This window comes from Sceloporus occidentalis, unplaced genomic scaffold, assembly GCF_023333645.1.
Source record: "Sceloporus occidentalis isolate IW3139 unplaced genomic scaffold, rSceOcc1.0.p SCAF_4, whole genome shotgun sequence".
NCBI classification, from domain to species: Eukaryota; Metazoa; Chordata; class Lepidosauria; order Squamata; family Phrynosomatidae; genus Sceloporus; species Sceloporus occidentalis.
In genome coordinates, this window is record NW_028316984.1 from 152380108 (window position 1) to 152393704 (window position 13597).

General features: G+C 38.9%; 2 long non-coding RNA genes across 2 annotated transcripts in view; one reads left to right on the top strand and one right to left on the bottom strand.

Annotated features, from left to right (window-relative positions):
• The window catches only part of LOC149314864 (uncharacterized), a 31255-nt gene extending 19183 nt beyond the window's left edge, over positions 1-12072 (bottom strand). The window contains exons 1-2 of the long non-coding RNA XR_016280979.1: positions 11997-12072; positions 4255-4353 (exon numbers count right to left, since the gene is read on the bottom strand). This is a non-coding gene — a long non-coding RNA (uncharacterized LOC149314864). The remainder of the gene's footprint in view (positions 1-4254; positions 4354-11996) is intronic.
• Positions 1257-10987, top strand: LOC149314865 (uncharacterized). Its single transcript, XR_016280977.1, has 4 exons — positions 1257-1458; positions 4458-4509; positions 7790-7875; positions 10702-10987. It is a non-coding gene; the product is annotated as an uncharacterized LOC149314865 (long non-coding RNA).
• Positions 12073-13597: the final 1525 nt, after the last annotated feature.

A 13597-nucleotide genomic window follows, 5' to 3' on the forward strand; every position in this document is an offset into this window, starting at 1 on the left:
ACAAAGTGTAGTATATTTTAAATGATGTTTTATTATTTTTATTGTTGTGATTTAAATTCTAGTTGACTCACTGTTTTTATAATATGTATTTTAGATATTACTGTTACTGTATGGGTCTTCTATGGTCGTAATCCCTCCTTGATCCATTGGGAGAGGCAGGAAAATACAAATAAAATTATTATTATTATTATTATTATTATTATTATTATTATTATATTTTTTATTGTGGAAACTGTTTATTATTATTTTATTTTCTTGTTGCTTTCATTATTTATTATTTCATTATTTATTATTTTTATAAATAATAAATATTTTTTATTTTCTTGTGGAAACTGTTTATTATTATTATTATTATTATTATTATTGTCTAGCCCACATTTTACTAGCGAGTAATGTTTAAATATTGTGCTTAGTTTAATTCTATTTTAATGTGCCCTTTTGTATGATTTTAATTGCACTGTTTTAATTTGTGAGCTGCTTTGCTCACAAATAAATATAATAATTAAATAAATACTTGCTTGTGTTTTTTCCCTGCTCTTTAGTTATTTGTCATTAACTCATGTGAGAAAACTACAAATCCTGGAATGAAGGGCTTTAAAATAAAACAAGGGATTCTTCCTCTGTTAAAATGTTAAGCCAAGACACTAATCCTAGGGCTGTTTAATTCCATGGAGTCCCCATTGTAAGGCCAGTGTGGAGTAATGGTTTGAACAGGTTGGAGACCAGAGTTCGATTCCTGCTTGGCCATGAAACCCACTGAGTGACTTTGGGCAAGCCACAATGGCAAAACTCCCCTGAAAATATCTGAAGAAAACCCCAGGATAGGTTCGCCTTAGGGTCTCCATAAGTCGGAAACAAACGACTTGAAGGCACACGGGCCCCATTAGTTTCTTTGCAGCTTTCCCTTATACATATGTCTGCTTTACAATGTATTGGTGGCGATGAAGGAAGGGATTACAAATTCTTATTTCTTTTAATTTCTTCTGTCAGACATTCTTGGAGAACACTTGCCAAGGCGTGTGTGAGAGAGAAAGAGGGGAATTCCAAACAGAAATGTCTGAAAAATGAGATTAATGCTGTATCCATACTGATGAAGCAAACTGGTTTGACACGACTTTAGCTGCCATGGCTCAGGCTATGGAATTCTGGGAATGTTTTTTTGTTGTGGCACCACAACAAACAAGCATTCCCAGAAGTCCATAGCCCTGAGCCATGGCAGCTAAAAGTCGTGTCAAATTGGATTACTTCATCCATATGGATACAGCCTAAAAACCACAGTTCTTTAAATCCTAGATTTTCACCCTCAGTTTCAGCCGGAGGACTAGCAATGTTAACATACAAATAAGTTTCCCTCAGGAGCCTAGAAGTAGCCAGAGAGGCGGAGCTGGTGGAACTCTTTCTCTCAGCTTGGAGCTTATCTGAGGGAAGGAGAACACATTGCTCTGCTGATCTTTTTAGGTGTTATTAATATTATCATTTTATTTACTTATATCTCGCTCCTCTGTGCAGCCTCCGAACTAAGGCCTATCTACATTCACGGAAGGCTCCATACAATGTGTCAACAGTGTTGACGTTTGCCTTCAACTCATTTCTAACTTATGTCAACCCTCAGGGGTTTTCTTGAAAAGTTTCCTCAGAGGCAGAGTGACCAGTTGTCCTCCTTTTTCCAGGACATGCCCAACGTTTCAACCTTTTTTCTGTACCAGAGAATTTCTGTCTTAAGACTTAATTACGGAAAGTCCGCCATTTTGAGCGTGACTGAGAAGCATGGGTTTACATTTGTGTCGGTGTTTTTAGCTCTTGTCACATCCTACATTTTTCTTGAATGTACTGTTTTACGGTGTCTTGTCCTTTGCTGAGGGGGAGTTTGCCATTGCCATCCTCTGAGGCTGAGAGAGTGTGGCATGGCCAGGGTCACCCAGTGAGTTTTCACAGTTGAGTCAGGATTTGAATCCTGGCCCTTCAGAGTCCTAGTCCAGCAATAAAACCACACTGTCTATGGTGAATTCGCCCTATAATTTCCTGGATTATATAGATATAACCCCAGTGTTTCCTCACACTTTTGTATATGCCATCATTGCTGTGTGTTTTCAAGTCATTTTTGACTTGTGGCAACCGTAAGATAAACCACTCACAGGGTTTTCTTGGCAAGTTTCTTCAGAGGGACTTTGTCATTGCCCTCCTCTGAGGCTGAGAGAACTTGGCCAAAGTCACCCAGATTTCTAAGGCCGAACAGGGATTCGAACCCTGGTCTCCCAGCATCCTAGTCCATCACTTTAAGCTACTACACTATCGTGGCTCCTAGATACTTTTAAAAGGAAAGAGTTGTTTTTGTCGTGTGCCTTCAAGTCATTTCCTCTGTTTTGCCTTTTCAAAACTATGTGGGAACCTGATGTGGCCTCTTTTTATTATCTAATAAAATTGGTTTTTTATTGGCATTTTTTTGCTTATGTTTGTAATTTCTGGTTGGATATTTTTTAATAATAATAATCTTTATTATTTTCATTCTCATAAAAACAAAAAAGACAAGGAAACTAAATGCAAGACAATTCACATACAAACAACAATCATTCACATTAATAACAGTAGCAACACTAACATTGCATCTACCACCAAACTACCACATGAGCCTAACATATAACTAAAAGTGACTTCCTTTTTGGGGGGTATTTTTATTATCTGGCTATAAAGAAGTCTACAATTTTAAATAGTAAACTATCATTATTTGCTGTTATTGTTCTTGTCTTGTGCTTTCAAGTTGTTTCCAACTTATGGTGACCCTAAGACCGCCATTAGCCATTTTTTTCTGGGGCTGAGAGAGTGTGACTTGGCCAAGATCTCCCAGTGGGTTTCGTTAAAGGGGATGCGAAAATGTAATTGGGGTTTCGCTTTGGAAATGTCAAAAGGTGGGAAGGATGGACAGAGATCCGATCACCTGAGGAACAAAGAACATGAGGAAAAAGCTGGCTTTGCCTATTACATAGAATACAGACATTGCAAAGTTGTCCACCCTACACAAGGTTTGCATCCTCACTGCAGAAATAATGCAAATTTGACACCACTTTGGCCGCCATGGCTCGATGCTATGGAATTCTGGGATCTGTAGTTTTGTGAGCTATTTGTGAGCTATTTGGCTGTCAGAGCGCTCTGGTGCCACAACAAACTACAAATCCCAGGGTTCCGTAGCAATGAGCCATGGCAGCTAAAGTGGTGTCAAACTGGGTTATTTCTGCAGTGCAAATGAGGCCAAGGGCTGGAGAGGTAAAGTGCCTAGCTTTTATATACATGTTTTATACAGGATTGGAGGCTAGAAGGAAAAATGTGAAGAAAGAGGATTTGAAAGGGAATATTAACAAGGGCAGAAGACTTACACAGAATAACAGTCCTAGAAAGACTGGGCGGGGGGGTAGACATATTTATACTAATCTAAGCAAAAAGTTTCGGTATTAGGTATTTTTGAAGGCTGTATTCCTTATTGTACAGTTTGCCATTTAGAACCAGGAAGAAATAGATATTTTGATCCCATGCTGCAGTGCTTTTTAAGCTATCTGATACTGAAGACAAGCATTTTTCTTTTTTCAATGTACCAGGAACATATTTGTGCCCATTAGCTCAAAATATTTATTTCTCGCTGAAAGCTCCAGGGAATGGTAGCTGACGGCTCACAGATCAGCATGGATTGATGGACCACCATTTTGAGTAGCATTACTCTAGAGGACCATGTTGGGAGAAACGTTATGTCCCAGCTTTCTAGTAGATGCTTTCGGAATAATAATAATAATAATAATAATAATAATAATAATAATAATAATGTTAAGTTGAGCGCTTTCACAGTTGGCATCCATAGTTTTCTGTGGGTTTTCTGGGCTATGTGAATGCATTCTAGTAGAATTTATATGGTGTAAGTGCCAGGCCCATTTTAAAAAGGCCCAGATGGGACTCACTTGTTCTTCTTCAACTTCTTTCCCTTAGGAAAGATATTTAGCATGTGTTTGTTTAGCTGAACTGAAGGGATTGGCGTTTAGTATGAAAATGATCATTCTAAGAGAAAAGAAATGAATTGGTGAAGAAAGAGAGAGAGACTGTCAGCAGGACTGTTCCAAGAGCATAAGACCAAAGGAGACAACAACAATAAGAAATAAACACATAAACAAGAACAAAATAATACCATATGTTTTATAAAGGCACTCAGTGCCTTTATATCATTTCTTCATTTCTCTTTCATCAGGACATGTATGACTGAGAAATACTTACTGTATGATTCTAGTTGCTTTCAGTTGCTTCAGTATATGACTTCTTTGTACTGAGCATGTGGCTTCCTTTCTGTTGCATTTTCACTATCAGCTGACTTGCCTAAGAGGAAACAAAGACATGCTTGTATGACAGTTGTGGTGGCATTTAGCTTGTGGGTGTTGCATTATCTTGCTTGTTTACTTTTATTTTCTTTTAATGCCTAGAAAAGAAAGCCTGAGGTTCTAAAGGCCATCCATCTACAACATACAGCATAAGGTAAGCTTGCTACTGACCTCTTGTCTTGCACTGAATAGCCAAGGATTATTTTGGAGCCATTTGAATTAATGGTGCCTTTCAGTGATTGAAATATACCCATCTGGGCAGCCAAATCTTCTATAAATTGCAAGGGTGGCACAAAATTGGCAATGCCAGACTTATTCCAAAAACCATTTATATATTTGAAAAGTAAAAAATAATAATAATCACATCAGCACATATTGTTATATTCTTCATTTTCTAATGGAAGCAACGGAATAGGGATTTATACAGTATGTACAAATAACAACTGGTGTTATTTGAAAGACACGTATTTGCTAAAATCTATTCTAGTCATTACCACCACTACCAATGGGAGCAGCAATAACTTGTATCTCACAGTGCCATATATTCTATCCTAATTCCTGTAAAATTATGTGAATTGTCTAAACTAGAGGAAGGAGATAAGGCAATGTTTGGATCCATCCTGAAGAGCAAAAACAGTGAATAAGGCTTCTCAGACTGATCACTGTGAGCCCACTATAATTTATGTTGGATCCGCCTTGGAACGACCCCCCCCCCCCATAGAAAGCAATCACATGAAATAATACATCATGTTTAAACGTGATTTCGCATGGTTGGACCTGCAGTGGCTTTGGATCAGAGCTTCGAAACCCTCTGTGTGATAAGGGCCATTGTCTTTGGACAAATGGCTAATTTGAACTGTAAGAGTTTTTAAAATGATTAATCTGCAAATGTTTTTCACAAATGGTCTTAAAGAAATCACACTGCCATAATATTAAACTTCTCTTTTAAAAATGTGCTGTGACCCAGGTTTTGCACACTGGGCTTTCATATCCCCTCCGTGCAAAAGTTACTGTACAGGACATGCCAAAAAAAATCTGGATATTTACTTCCGCTTCCCCTCTTCCAAGAAATCTGTCTTTGATCTATGGATGGCAAGTCTTGGTATAACAACCATGTGCCTTTCTTCCAACAGTGCTAGGACAGTCGCAGATTCAACTTGAATGGCATTTAGTAGAGCTTATTCTATTATTGTGTGCTGCTCCCTCCCAGTCTCATAAGCATGTGACTAAAGGCAGACTCCACAGCTTCAGCTTCATCCAGAGTTTTTCTCCTTCTCTTCTCACCCTACATTTTTTCCACAGCCCGATAAAAAAAAAAATTGAAGAATCTTCTATTTCAATTATTTTTCTCATTTTCATTGACCTAATAAAGGTTTACGCTAATTTAGATTTTTCTTATGCACCAATATAGCTTTGTTTACTTTTTTAGATACTTTTGAGAATTCATATTCTGGGGGGGGGGGGGGAGGATCCAATTTCATGAATACACCTGGATTTCTGTTTTAAATTGTGGTATTTTTATACAGTTGTCCCTCCATATTTGCTGGGGTTAGGGGTGAAGGAACCCCATAATGTGGAAAACCTGCAAATGGAAATAAAAAACCACTATTCTTTTTACCTAAGAAAACACCTCTAAGAATTGCCAAGTCCTACAGTGCAACTGTATGGTCAACATACTAAGAAGTTCTGGGTTCCCCAGTGCAACTGTATGGTCAACTTCTGGCAGAGTTGCGCTGAAGGACCTAGAGATTCCTAAACAGAACATATTACTCAAAACCGCAAATAATCAAATTTGCAAAAGCCAAAGCTGTGAATGTGGAGGGCTAACTGCCCGATTGGTTAATAAACTACTAATTGTTTTTCTTTTATTATAATATCGATACTTGCCCTTTCTGTCTCCTTCAGCTTTCAGGCTTGACCAATAACCATTCATTAAGAATCAGATAATCAAATTCAATAATCTGTAATTTAAAAACTAACTACCAAGGACTTGTTTACACTGGCCCAGATACTCTGGGGGCAGCTCAGAGTATCCTGTTCCCCAGAGCTGCTCTGACCTCTGTTACCTGGTCTTCCGGCCCTGTGCTAGGGTAGCTATCCACATACATGTCCCACTGAGCAGCCTGGCACATTCACCACAGCTGTGGTTCACTTGCTTCTGTAGTCAGAACAAGGCACCCGATGACGATCACATGGTTGGGTGCCTCGTTCTGACCTCAGAACAAGTGACTGGCAACAGCAGCAGGCACAGAGTGGCTTAGTGGGACATGTGTGTAGACAGCCACCCTGGTGCAAGAACTGAGTGCGCAGGATCTTCCTGGAAAACCAAGAGGTAAGTTTTTAGAATTTCATGTTAAGGACATTATACCCAGGTTCTGGTGCTGGATGTGCTGAATGCCATCCAGACTGTTCACACCAGAACGAGGGTTTGGCATGTATGTCTTCTGAACAGGATGCCACCTGGAGGAAGGGGAGGGGAATGGTCTTGTGGCCCCAGCAGAGAAGGCCCAAGAAGGGTCTGTCCTGCATTTCCTCTACCATACCTTATATGAAAGACACACACACAAAACATGCTGTCCTGATCATCAAAGCATGCCATAGGTCTCATTGTGAGGAGTCTGTTTTATTTGGGGCTCTAAGGGGTGGAACAGACAGGTGGAAAGACAGCCACTTTGGAGGTGTGCCGTTTACATGATGCGTGGCTCCGAAGCAGCTGGAAGCTGCACCAAGGCTGTGCTCTGGTCCTTTGGACTGGAGCAAAAAGGAACCAGGATAATCTGGCTCCTGGAACCACCAGTCAGCCCTCCTGAGCATGGCCTGCTTTTGGAATAGGCCATGTGGTCAGCAGACCCATTTCCGGCTGGAGCGGATTCAACCCACTCTTTTTCACCCATCTCTTCCAGCCCTAAGAGTCAGAAACAAGAGTTGGGACACTAGCTAAAGCAGTGAAAAAGCTCTGATGGTTATCTAAGACAAATACAGGGTTCCTTATTCTGTAAAGTGGAATGCACCCTTTCCAGAATATACCCGAAGTGCTTTATCACTGCTGTATTGTTTACAGCAGCTACTCCGAGAAAGAGCCCTGGTGGCACAGTGGTTAAGTGCCTGTTCTGCAGCCACTCACTCACAAACCATAAAATTGTGAGTTCAATCCCAGCCAAAGGGGCTCAAGCTCGACTCAGGCTTGCATCTTTCTGTAGATTGCTAAAATGAGTACCCAGCTTGTTGGGGACAATTAGCTTACACTGCTTAGGGAGTGCTTAAGTGCACTGATAAGCAGTATAGAAATGTACTTGCTGTTGCTATTGCTATTGCTACTTCTAAATGAATTCTTCACCGGAGAATTACCCGGGACTGAATACAGAAATTATTTTGTGCAAGCTATGGAAGTCTATTTTGTTCATTTGCTGAAATGAAACTATATTGATTTCTAGTTCCAGATATTACAGCTGTGCCAAAAAGAGTTGGTGTACTCTTCTACTTCTAGAAAAGGCTGGTTACAGTTAACACTAGAAAAAAGGTATAATTCTATTTACATTTAGTTTCCATTTGTATTATAGTAATAGTATATTAAAGAGGTTATAAGTACAGTCGGCCATCCTTATCCATGGATATTTTATCCATAGATTCAAGCATCCATGGCTTGAAAATATTACAAAAAAGTATAGATTCCAAATAGCAAACCTTAATTTTGTAATTTTATACAACCATTTTATTATGCCACTGTATTTAATGGAACTTGGGCATCCACAGATTTTGTTATCTATGGAGGTCCTGGAACCAAACCCCAGCGGATAACAAGTACTCACTGTATTGACAACTACTCTAAGAAAATCTCAAGTGTTGTAGCACAATGCCAAAATAAAACATGGAAAGATACAACCTGGAGAATCTGAATCAGCTGTCTGCAACCCACAGACATTATTTGCTAAGATGATTTTCATTGTAATAGTATTTAAGGAAATAGCCAAGTTAGTCGGTTATAGCATAAGAAGACATAATAGAATTCTGTTGAGACTAACCAAGAGAAATAAATTTGTATAAGCTTTCATGGGCTTTTTCATTTTATTTATATGACACCTTTCTCCCAGCATGGGAGCCAGGGCAGTTTACAGAAGGTTAAACAAGATAAGCTAAAAAACTGATAATAACAAAGGTAAAACATAATTAAATAAATTATCACATTAAAATACCATTACATTTTAATAAAAAATAAAAAACATTTAAAAACACAATAATACATTTAAATATACAGCATATCCACCCCATAAAAGGCCTTCTATATCCAATCAATCATGATGCAGTTTGTGTCCTGGCAGTCTCCCTTTATGAACCCATGAGAACTCTAAGACCATCTGGAGAGGCCCTTAATTCTGTCCTGTCACTAAGACCATCTGTCCTGTTAATGGAAACAAGGGAGAAGGTCTTGGTGGCTGCTTCCAGGCTTTGGAACTCCCTCCCTAAGGAGGCCAGGATAGTCAGGTCCTTGCTCTCTTTCCCTTGGCAATTGAAAACATTGTGACAACAGGCTTTTGGAAACTAAATGGGATTGGCTTTTAATGATGTGCTGTACTGTTTTGTGGTTTGGTAGGCTTTTAATTAATTTTAATGCTTCTATGTTTAATGTTTTAATGCCATAAACAGTTAATTGTCTTTTAAACAACATTTATATACATTTTTACATTCGCTTTGTATAGTTTTTAATCTGTAGTGTTTTAAAATACACTGTTAGCTACCTTGGGTCCCATTATTGGGATTCAATGTGTAATATAAATGATGATGACAATAATGATGCTAGCATGCTTGAATAAAAAGGTGCCTGCTGACAAAAGGAGATGAGAGCAGGGACTGGCCTGGCCACCAGTGGGAGGTAATTCCACAGGCTGGAAGCAGCCATAAGAGGGCGGTTTCCCATGTTCTCACCAGAGGGGTCTATGATAGTTGTGAGACCAAGCTCCAAAACACTCTGCAGAAATAATCCTGGCTCAATGCTAGGGAATTCTGGAAACTACTTTTGTGACACAGTTAGCCTCTGTGGGGCCACAATAAACTATAATGCCCAGGATTCCCTAGCACTGAACCAGAGTAGTTGAAGTAGGCTCAAACTGGATTATTTATGCAGTGTATTTTGTACTCAAGAAAAAGTGCCCCTCCCTGCCCCAATATCAACTCTGTCAGGTTTGTATAAGAAGATATGATATTTCAGATAGTATAGGCTCAAACCATATTGGACTTTATAGGTCATAACCTCCATTTTGAATTTGGAATTTAACTGGTGGCCAATGAAACTTTGGACCCAGTCAATATTATGCTATACACAGAGTGTGTTACTGTAGTGGAAAGGGAATGTAATGAAAGCATGTGCCATGGTAGCCAAGTCTGACTTCTCATTCAAGCAATGAATTTACTAGTCTTAACTGTGCAAATGCACTCCTCAGCATTACTGAAAACTGGATATCAAGGCTCAGGCTTCAGTCCATGAATATGCCCAAGCTGCAAATGTGAGATTTCATGCAGTATAACCCCAAATGAACTTCAGTTTGTCCCCCTTGTCCAATCCATTATTAATGGCAGACACTCTTTCAATACTGAAACAACTTTTCTGGAATTAATTAATCCCATCAGTTTCATGATTATTTTGTAACCTTGTATGTTTTAAATTTTGTATGTTTAAAAATTTAACTTTTTATTGTTTTAATTAGGTTATTTTAATTATTATTTTACAATGTTGTTTTAATATGTTTTTATATTGTGAGCCACCTTGGGTCCCTTTTTGGGAGAAAGGCGTGATTAAAATAAAATAAAATAAATAATAAGGAGTCTTTGAAATTCTTAGAAGTGATTACGCAGGAATTCCCAAAACAGTGAGGATTAATGCTTTTCTCTTAATGAAAAATAATGGTTGACTATAGCTAGTTGCGTTAAATATTTATTTCTTCAGCCCAGGCATGCCTGTTCTTGTGTCTTTGAATGCAGTCTTGCATCCTGAAAGCAAAAGTAATAGAGGAAGCTATCTTTTTCTACCCTCTAAGGCAACTAGTAAATATCAGAAATACCTGTCAGATACTATTGCATGTTGAATCCTGGATGCCTTTACAGCTTGAGCCTCAACAAACAAGGTTTTATAACTTTTTAAAAAAATATTTTTAAACATGGGTGTCTGCCAGATTTCATTCTCTTCATGTCAGAGATTGTTATATATTTTCAGGTTTCAAAGTTTGATATTAATGATTTTATTTGTGAAACTTTCTCTTAGAGTTCTTTGTTTAGAAAAAGTTTAGAAATCTTTTTCTAAAGATGTCTGTATCTGAACTTTCTGAATTAACTTTCTGATTTTTATTATTAGGTGCAACATGGATGGTGTCTGTATCTTGTGGGGAGTGGTTTGGTTCATCATATTCTTCTACCTTGGATGGCCCATAAGCATTTTCTTAGGAGGACTATATGGATTAATCGCTCCCCTTACAACTTTGATCGGTCTAGATGATATTGGTGATGTTTTATTGAAGGGAGTAAATCTGGGTAGGGAGTGTGCTACGAATGTACGTAATGGAAAGGCTCTGTGTTAATAATGAAGATTAACAAGCAATATTTTGTGTCGGGTAAGAGGTTTTACATTTATTTACAGTTATATGTAATGGCATGTTATTAAACTATAAAAATTCAAGACCTGCTTGCTACATCTATAGTCTGCAAATAAGTAATCCAGATCTTTCCTGACAATGTTCTGCTCCTTCCAATAGGGAAAACTCATTTTCTGGTTTTTGCTTTGTTGTATGAATTAATTACAGTTCAGAGCTGAGTTGCTTCTTGAAAGCCAGTATTTCATTTTTGCATTCAGTTACTATATTGCAAATTAATCTGAAGTAAAACTTCATTGTTTATAGTTAAATTTGCTGTGAATATACTATGGAAGCCATTATTTTGTATGGGTTTTCTATGATACCTTAATATGTCATTTATAATAAATGCATAATAAAAGTACTTCAACCTGATGTTTGTTAACTATGCTTTTAAAATTGGTCTCGTTGCCATCGAGGACCAGTGTCTTCTTCAGATCAGGGTAAAAAAATTAATTATCTCTTATCTTAACTGCAGGGAAAGATAATCAGCTGGCCTGAGGGAACCCCAATATTTGCAGAATAGTTGCACCCTAAGTTATTTACACTGATAACTTAGGGTGCATCTACACTGTAGATATAATGCATTTTGACACCACTTTAACTGACATGGCTCCATCCTACAGAATCTTGGGATGTGTAGTTTTGTGAGGTACCAGAACACTTTGGCAAAGAAGGACAAAGAACTTGTAAAACTACAGATCCCAGAATTCCATAGGATGGAGCTACAACACTCCAAAGCAGTAGCAAACTGCATCATTTCTACAGTGTAGATGCACCCATGATGAAGTTAACCACCTGCTTAGAAATAGAACAAATACACAAAAAAGGAAGAAGGAACCCCCATTCCTATGACTGCATTTCCAATGAGGCTCAAGCAAGGAATCGGCCCCTCTAATTAATTTAGCCATTTTTACATTGCAGAAACAAAACCACTATCCCTGGTTCTTTAAGCCTAAACAGCACATTACTCCCAGCTGCATAACAGATTTTTTTCAAATACAGTATGTCATTTTCTTACCAACTACATCTGCAGAGGCATCAATATGGAGTGGAAATCTGGTTTGGTATGAAGGGCTTCTTTGGCTGCATCCGCACTGCCGAAATAAATAAATAAATAAAAATATAGCCTGAGGCCTGCGATCAGCAACAGAACAATACACATGCAAATCATTCCTGCATTCCCAGGCCCACACAATATATATATACCCAACTTTTTCCAGGCATGCATTCTCTGAAGATGCCAGCCACAGATGCTGGCGAAACGTCAGGAAGAAACTCTTCTAGAACATGGCCACAAAACCCAAAAAACCCACAAAAAAATATGGATGGCGGCCATGAAAGACTTCGACTTCACAAATAATAATAAAATTTATTTGTATTTTCCCGCCTCTCCTCGGTGGATCGAGGCGGAATCATAACCTAATTTAAGAAACAATACAGAATAACACACAACAATTAGATAAAATACATAACAATTAGCGATTAAAAACAAGATATCACAGGCAACACTGGAGTTCAGGGAGGTGGATTCGTGTCTTACCAAAAATTAGGTGGGTGTGCTTGCCGGAAGAGGTCCGTCTTAACTGCATTCCTGAAGGTTTCCAGGGAGGCAGTAAGACGGATCTCTTCCGGGAGACTATTCCACAGTCTTGGAGCAGCTATCATAAAAGCTCTTTGGGAAGTTGAAATGTAATTGGTTGTTGTTGCTTCCAACAAGTTTTTCCCCATCGTTCTAATAGTGCGGGGCGGATTGTATAGGGAGATGCGTTCCTGTAAGTAACTCGGACCCAAGCCATGTAGGGCTTTAAAGGTAATAACCAACACCTTGTATTGTGCCCGGAAGCAGATTGGGAGGCAATGAAGGTATTTTAAGATTGGTGTTATATGGTCAAACCTTGAAGAACCAGTGACCAATCTGGCTGCCATGTTTTGCACTATTGAAGCTTCCGAACTTGGTACAAGGGTAGCCCCATGTAGAGTGCATTGCAAAAATCAAGAGGAGAGGTTACCAGAGGATGTACCACCGCCTCAAGGTCTTTTCGGTCTAGGTAGGGATGCAGTTGGCGTACCAAGCACTTCTGGCCATCGCATCTACTTGAGATGTCAACGGTAGAGACAGATCCAGAAGTACTCCCAAACTGTGAACTTCGTCCTTCAGGGGAAGTCTGACCTCCAGGACAGGTTGGTAAATTTCCTTCCCCAGACCTGAGGTGCCTATTGCAAGTACCTCCATTTTCTCTGGATTCAGCCTGAGTTTGCTTTCCCTCATCCAGCCCATTACCGACTCAAGGCAGGTATTCAGAGGAGAGATGCCACCCTTAGTCACTGAAACAGTCGGAGGCATAGAGAAGCATATTTGGGAGTCATCAGCATACTGATAACAGTGCGCCCCATGTCTCCGGACAAGCTCTACCAGTGGTTTCATGTAAATGAAAGTATTTCATGTAATGCAGTTCAGTGCTGCTTTAACTGCCATGGCTCCATGCAAAGGAATTCTGGGATTTATAGTTTGGTGGGGGTACCAGAGCTCTCTGACAGAGAAAGCAAAATATTTCAAAAACTACAAATCCCAGAATTCCGTAGCATGGAGCTATGGCAGTTAAACCAGCTTTCTAATCT